The 6,842-nt window shown below is 41.0% G+C and overlaps 1 protein-coding gene across 1 annotated transcript in view; it reads left to right on the forward strand.

Moving 5' to 3' along the window:
* Positions 1-6,842, forward strand: part of MAPK6 (mitogen-activated protein kinase 6) — an 86,334-nt gene that overhangs the window by 8,446 nt on the left and 71,046 nt on the right. The gene's annotated exons all lie outside the window — the stretch shown is intronic.

Consider the following 6,842-nt stretch of genomic DNA (forward strand, 5'->3'; position numbering starts at 1 on the left):
ATGACTCATATGGTGAGTTTAACTTCCAAATGTGCAGATATTGATGTACACATTTTTTAAACTGCTACTTAGCACAAAAGCAAAATTTGGTTGGAGAGAGAGGGTAGAATCCTGAGCCCAAAATACCAACAAAGAGTAACTGTAGGGAAAACAGCCTAAAGAGGATTCTTGCCCCACAAGTCTTTATTTGTAAAAACTATTAAATACCATTAAAAGTATGTGGGGTTTTTTTGTTAGCATCAAGTAAATTATTAAAAACAACCATATGCTGTAAATATTGACCTGAAGTTGATAATGTATATCAAAATGTCATAAAAATATCCTTACCTTGAACTCTGTAAATGCATATCAAAGGATTTATCTTCAGAGTGTACATTGATTCTAGTGGGTTTAGCCTATGTCCCACATTGGAGTGCTGGGTTTGATTCCTGAGAGCTTCCTGACTCTAGCTTCCTGCTAATACATTTCTCCCTGGGCAGTGGTGAAGGCTCAAGTAATTTTGTGCCACTCACATGGGAAACCTGGAATTTAGTTCCCAGCTCCTGGTTTCAGCCTGGCTGGGTCCCTGGCCTTGCAGGCCTTTGGGGAATGAACCAGCAGATGGGAGTGCTTGTTCTCTCTCTCTCTCTTTCTCTATTAAAAAAAATATATTTTTAAAAGAGTATCTTAGGAAAATAAGAGATCCACATGAAGATACACAAAAGTGTTTATTACAATACTATTAAAGTGATGAAAATATTGGGGGCATCATGGTAAGGAATTAACCAAATGATAAGACATCCATAAACTGAAAGAGTAAGCAATCATTTAAATTATGTTTTGCAGGACATTTTCATGTACTTGAGATGGGAGTATAAACTTTTCAAAGGACAATTTGGTATTGTCTGTCTAAACTGTAAATGGCTAAAGATTTCTTTTAAATTTGAATTTGAAACAGGTCTCCCATTCACTGATCTACTCCCCAAAGGCCCCAGCTGTCATGGCTGGTCAGGCACTGGGAACTCAGTCCAGGTCTCCCAGGTGGGTGTCAGAGACCTAAGTATTTGAGCCATCACCTGCTACCTCCCATGGTGCATGTGAGCAGGAAGCTGGAATCAGGAGCCGAGATTGGACTCGAACCCATGTGTTCCAATATGAGATGTGACCTCTTTTTTTAAATATTTATTTATTTATTTGAAATTCATAGTTACACAGAGAGAGGAGAGGGAGAGAGAGAGAGAGAGAGAGAGAGAGAGGGAGAGAGAGGTCTTCCATCTGATGGTTCACTCCCCAGTTGGCTGCAACGTCTGGAACTGCGCTGATCTGAAGCCAGGAGCTTCTTCAGGGTCTCCCGTGCGGGTGCAGGGTCCCAAGCACTTGGGCCATCTTCTATTGTTTTCCCAGTCCATAGAAGAGAGCTGGATTGGAAGTGGAGCAGCTGGGTCTTGAACCAGCGCCTATATATGATGCCGGTGCTTCAGGCCAGGGCTTTAACCCACTGCGCTACAGCACCGGCCCTGAGATGTGAACCTCTTAAAACCAGCATCTTAACTGGTAGGCCAGATGCCCACCCCTATTTCTTTCTTTTTTTTTTTATTTCTTTTTTTTTTTTGACAGGCAGAGTGGATAGTGAGAGAGACAGAGAGAAAGGTCTTCCTTTTTGCCATTGGTTCACCCTCCAATGGCTGCTGCGGCCTGCTCATTGCGCTGATTTGAATCCAGGAGCCAGGTGCTTCTCCTGGTCTCCCACGCGCCACCCCTATTTCTACATGGAGAAATTTATCCTGAGAAAATATGTGACAAATATACAAAATGTTCACTGAAACTTTATTTTAAAATAACCATAAATTAGAAGCAAAATACCCATCAATGGAGAGTGGCTCAAATAAATTATAGTGGAGTCAGGGGAATACTAAGTAGCAATTAAAAAGTCTCAGATAGATGAATATGTATTGAAGAGAAGAGCATTTCACATTGTTGAGTCACCAAAGCCGGTTAGAAAATGGTATCTTTTTGGTGTTTTTGTAAACAAAATAAATATGCAGAAAATGTCTAGAAAGTTGTGTGCAGTGATGTGCTAATGTTTAACTGTCAGCTCTCCAGGGGGAAAAAGCTCTTATATGTGGTGTTTGCCAATTTTGTGATGTAAATATTCCTGCAGTGGCCAGTTTCAGGCTGTTGATGTATAGCTATTGAACATAGGCATGGGAAGAAATGCGCAGTCAGATTGAATGAGCCCATGCGAGTGGGCTCCTACACACTCCTGTCTCTGGGAAGTCAGATGATGGAAAGACTTTCATATTTCACCTTATATATTTCTGGAGCTCTTTTTTTGTAATGAAGTTGTATCACTGTTAAAGTCAATACAAAGAATAAAACACAAAATGAGACTTTGAAAAAAAAAACTTTAAAAACAATATTTAAAGACATGGTAAGATGCTTACACATCACATTGTCAAGTGAAACTGTATGTCACAAAGCAGTACCTTATATTACCCCAATTTCATTTTGAAAAACGTATACACACACACACACACACATATGGATATATATGGATATTTGCTGCATCAGGAAAATATCCAAAAGGAGTTAAGCCAAAATGCACATGGTGGTTACAGCTGAGTCATGGAATTCTGTGTGATTTTGGTTTCTGTTTTGCTTTTCAATATCTGGCATGTTTTCTGCAAATGTCTTTTAATTATGTAATGCTTTCATAATCAGAAAAGACATCCTTATATGTGAAATATTGTCTTAGCCATGTTGTCACTGCTTAGAAAGTGATTTCTTCCCTTTTGGACTACAATTATTACAGTCAGAGTATGTGAACACCTTAAATGTAGAGGAGTGGAATCTTTTATTTCTTCATAGTAAAAGGAGAAATTAATGTTTATTTGGTGTAAGATCTTAAAATAATAATAAAAATGAATGTCCTAGTTCCTGATGCACTACTATTGCCATACTCCCTCCTTTAATTTTTGCCCATGTTATTGCAAGAGCCTTTTTTTCACTGTTTCCATTTCTCTCCTTGCAGCAGTCCATAATGTAATTGGAAAGGATTAGGAAGATTACATGCATGTTCAGAAAAATTAATTTCTGTAAAATATAGCTTCCCTTTTCATTTTGCTGAAAAGTTTTTAATGGGAGATTGCAAAAGGAATTTACAACATGACCCCACTTACATAATAATTATATAAACATTATTTTATATATATAGAATAAAATTTTGGATGATTATATTCCAAATTGTTAGCAAAGCTTTTCTCTGGAAGTTGTGGGATTATATGGGGATTTCATGTCCAAATTTTTATGTTTCTAAATGTTTTAAGAAAAGCATAAATTACTTTAATAATACAAAATGAAATTGAGTAGGGATTCTTCACCAAATTCTCATTGTCCAGAGAATGAAATTTAAACTTCTCTTTTTTTATCCAAATATATACCTTTAAATCCTACCAAAATCAATCAAACCCACTTAGTCTACTGCAGCTCCCCCATAGAGATCCCCATAGAGAAACAAGAAGAAAATGAAGGGTAGAATAGTATAGAGATAGACACATGTGGGAAAGAAGGGAAGCAGTAAAATGAAAGCACAGAAGCGTTTGAGAACTAAGATGCTGTATTAGTTTCTGGTGGCAGCTGTAGCAAATCTGCACCAATTTGTTGGCCTAAAAACAACAGGAATTTGCTCTTTCACAGTCCTAGAGGCCAGAAGTTTATCAGCTTCAGCTTCACTGAAGTAAAGGTGTCAGCAGGGCTAGGATCCTTCTCGAGACTCTAGACACATTCCATTCCTTGTCTCTCAACTTTAGATAGCTGCCAGCACACCTTGGCTTGTGGCCACATCACTCAAGCCTCTATGTCTGCGGTCACATTGCTTTGTCCTCTCTGTGTATCACACCTCTCTTGCCTCCCTTTTCTAATAATATATGGCATTGCTTTGGGGCTCATCAGATAACCCAAGATGATCAATTCATCTCAATCCTTAATTTAATTTATCCTTTCTGGCCAAATAACATTCACTGATTCCAGGGATTAGGACATAGTCATTTTATTTTACTCCTATGAGTAGGAGTTTCTGTTAGTACACAGGAAACATCTTCACGGTTCCCAGCCCTCCTTTCTCTGCTAAGTTCTTCCTACTTCAAGGCATGAGATATAAAGAGGAACTTAAAATTCTTTTAATTGCTAACTCCAATACTGTGGTTGGAAATGTCAATCAGGCCACTAGGGACAAACAGAACTCTAAAAGCAGTAGGATCAAGCATAATACCATAAGCTCATGTTTTTGGCTACTGAACACAGCAAGATTAATAGGGAGTGACAGTAGGAAGTGAAGCACTCTAAGACTACTGTGTTGAAATCGTTGACTGTGCATCTATAGCATCTACAGTGTGCTTTTAGTCCAAGAACAGTGAAAAGGATACAAATGAGAAGACACTTCCCAGTCAGAGTTTACAATCTAGATTGCTCTGGCACTGAAGAGTTAAGTGGAAGGAAAACATACAACAGAGTAGCCTAGATTTTAAGTAATGCCCTACTTTTCAACAGATTATATGAATCCAGGCTAAGATGGACACAAAAGAAGCAGATCAGTCTCCTATTGTCCTTATGTAATTCCTGCAGGGAGTGAGGAATTGGGGCTGTCTCTCCACAGGTGAAAATACAATTTTATTCAATATTCAAAATAATGCATGTATACTAGGGAAAATGAAAACTGGCAATATTTCATAACTCTCAAAGTTAGAATGGTTCCCATTTGGGAAGGATAAAAATGTAGGCTTACATAGACAAATATGTATGTGCCTTGAGAATAGGTTTTAGCCCTTGGTGTACTAATATAACCCACTGCATGGTGTTGGAGAAGTGGCAAGCATGTTTTCCTGTCCTTTAGATGAGAAAAGTAAGTATCTTTTGTCTTCTGTGAGGTAGAAAATGCAGGTCTCAGGTCAGATAGGACTACTAAGAAGCTGAATTGTTTTGAAGAGTATACCACATAAAGAAAAATTAGGGGTCAGTGTTTGGCCTTGCAGCTCCTGCTGATGCAGACCATGGGAGGCAGCAGTAATGGGAGTGAACCGATGGATGGAATCTCTGTCTCTCTCTTTCTGCCTTTCAAATAAATACATACACCTTTTAAAATTAATGTAAAATATATACAAACCTTTATGTTTCAATTCAAACATTTGTGGAGCCTATGTGCAAGACCTTGAGGGAGTGAAGAAATGAAAAAAAGTGGCACCTGTCTCCAGAGGACTAGGTTTCAGTTTCCTAGGAATGGTAATTAGAGTAGGCCAGAAAAAGATACATGTCTTAGATGCATAGATTCTGTTGGAGGTCCAGAGCTGGGGGAGTTGGCAAAGATTTGAGATGGGAGATAGCGTGTGAAGTGTACCTAGAAAGGTATTTAGAGCTTTGACCTTGGACGTGCAGTTGGAGGTTGGACAAGGTAGAAGAATCAGCATAAATTAAGGTACAGAGATAGAATAGCAGTGGCACATTTGAGGAAAAGTGAATAATTCATTCTTTCTGAGATCTGTGCAGCTTTAGGACATTTGAAGTGTCTTCCTATGGGGAGAGGAGACACTGAGGTTCCATTTAAAGGAACGCAGAAAGATAAACGTTCTGACTAGAAGAGGGAAAAGATGTTGGAAGTGGCTGAGCAAGATGCCCTTTCCCCAAATATGCGTGCCCATAGCTATGCACATCCTGAAAGCTGCGCTGAGAAGTGGTGAGAGGGGGCAGTTTTCAGTTAAGCAGATTGTTAGGTATTGGCCTTTGTGAGCTCTGATGGTTCTAGTGGAAGGGATGGTGGCCATTACAAGGAATAGGCCACTTGGGACACCTACATTCCATTTCAGAATACCTGAGTTCGAGTCCCGGTTCTGCTCTGATTCTAGCTTCCTGCTGATGTGCACCCTGGGAGGTAACAGGTAATGGCTCAAGTAGTGGGGGCTCTGGATTGAGTTCTCAGCTCCCAGCTTTGGCCTGGCCCAGCCCTGGCTGTTGCAAACATTTAAGGGTTGAACCAATCAGCAGGTGTGGAATATCTGTCTCTTCCTCACTCTTTCTCAAATAAATAAATTTTTTTTTTAAAAAAGTAAGTGATGGGGGGCCGGCTCCGTGGCGATGTAGGTTAATCCTCCGCCTGCAGCACTGGCATCCCCTATGGGCACTTGTTCTAGTCCCTGTTGCCCCTCTTTCAATCCAGCTCTCTGCGATGGCCTGGAAAAACATTGCAGCCACATGGGAGACCAGGAAGAAGCACCTGGCTCCTGGCTTCGGATCGGCGCAGCTCTAGCCGTTGCAGCCGTCTGGGGAGTGATCCAGCAGAGGGAAGACCTTTCTCTCTGTCTCTCTCTTTCACTGTCTGTAACTCTACCTCTCAAATAAGTAAATAACATCTTAAAAAAAAAAAGTACGTGATGGGCTGAGTGGGCATCTTTGGCTCACCTGGCAAATATAAATTTAACAGGTGTGATGACAGAAATAGAGCTAGCTAAAAACCAAAATAGGAGCATGTCTCAGAAAATTATATCAGGCGCGCGCCGCGGCTCAATAGGCTAATCCTCCACCTGTGGCGCCGGCACCCCAGGTTCTAGTCCCGGTCGGGGCGCCGGATTCTGTCCCGGTTGCCCCTCTTCCAGGCCAGCTCTCTGCTGTGGCCAGGGAGTGCAGTGGAGGATGGCCCAAGTGCTTGGGCCCTGCACCCCATGGGAAACCAGGAGAAGCACCTGGCTCCTGCCTTCGGATCAGCGCGGTGTGCCGGTTGCAGTGTGCCGGCCGTGCCGGCCATTGGAGGGTGAACCAACGGTAAAGGAAGACCTTTCTCTCTGTCTATCTCACTGTCCACTCTGCCTGTCAAA

The sequence above is a fragment of the Lepus europaeus genome, chromosome 11, assembly GCF_033115175.1.
Source record: "Lepus europaeus isolate LE1 chromosome 11, mLepTim1.pri, whole genome shotgun sequence".
Classification (NCBI taxonomy): domain Eukaryota; kingdom Metazoa; phylum Chordata; class Mammalia; order Lagomorpha; family Leporidae; genus Lepus; species Lepus europaeus.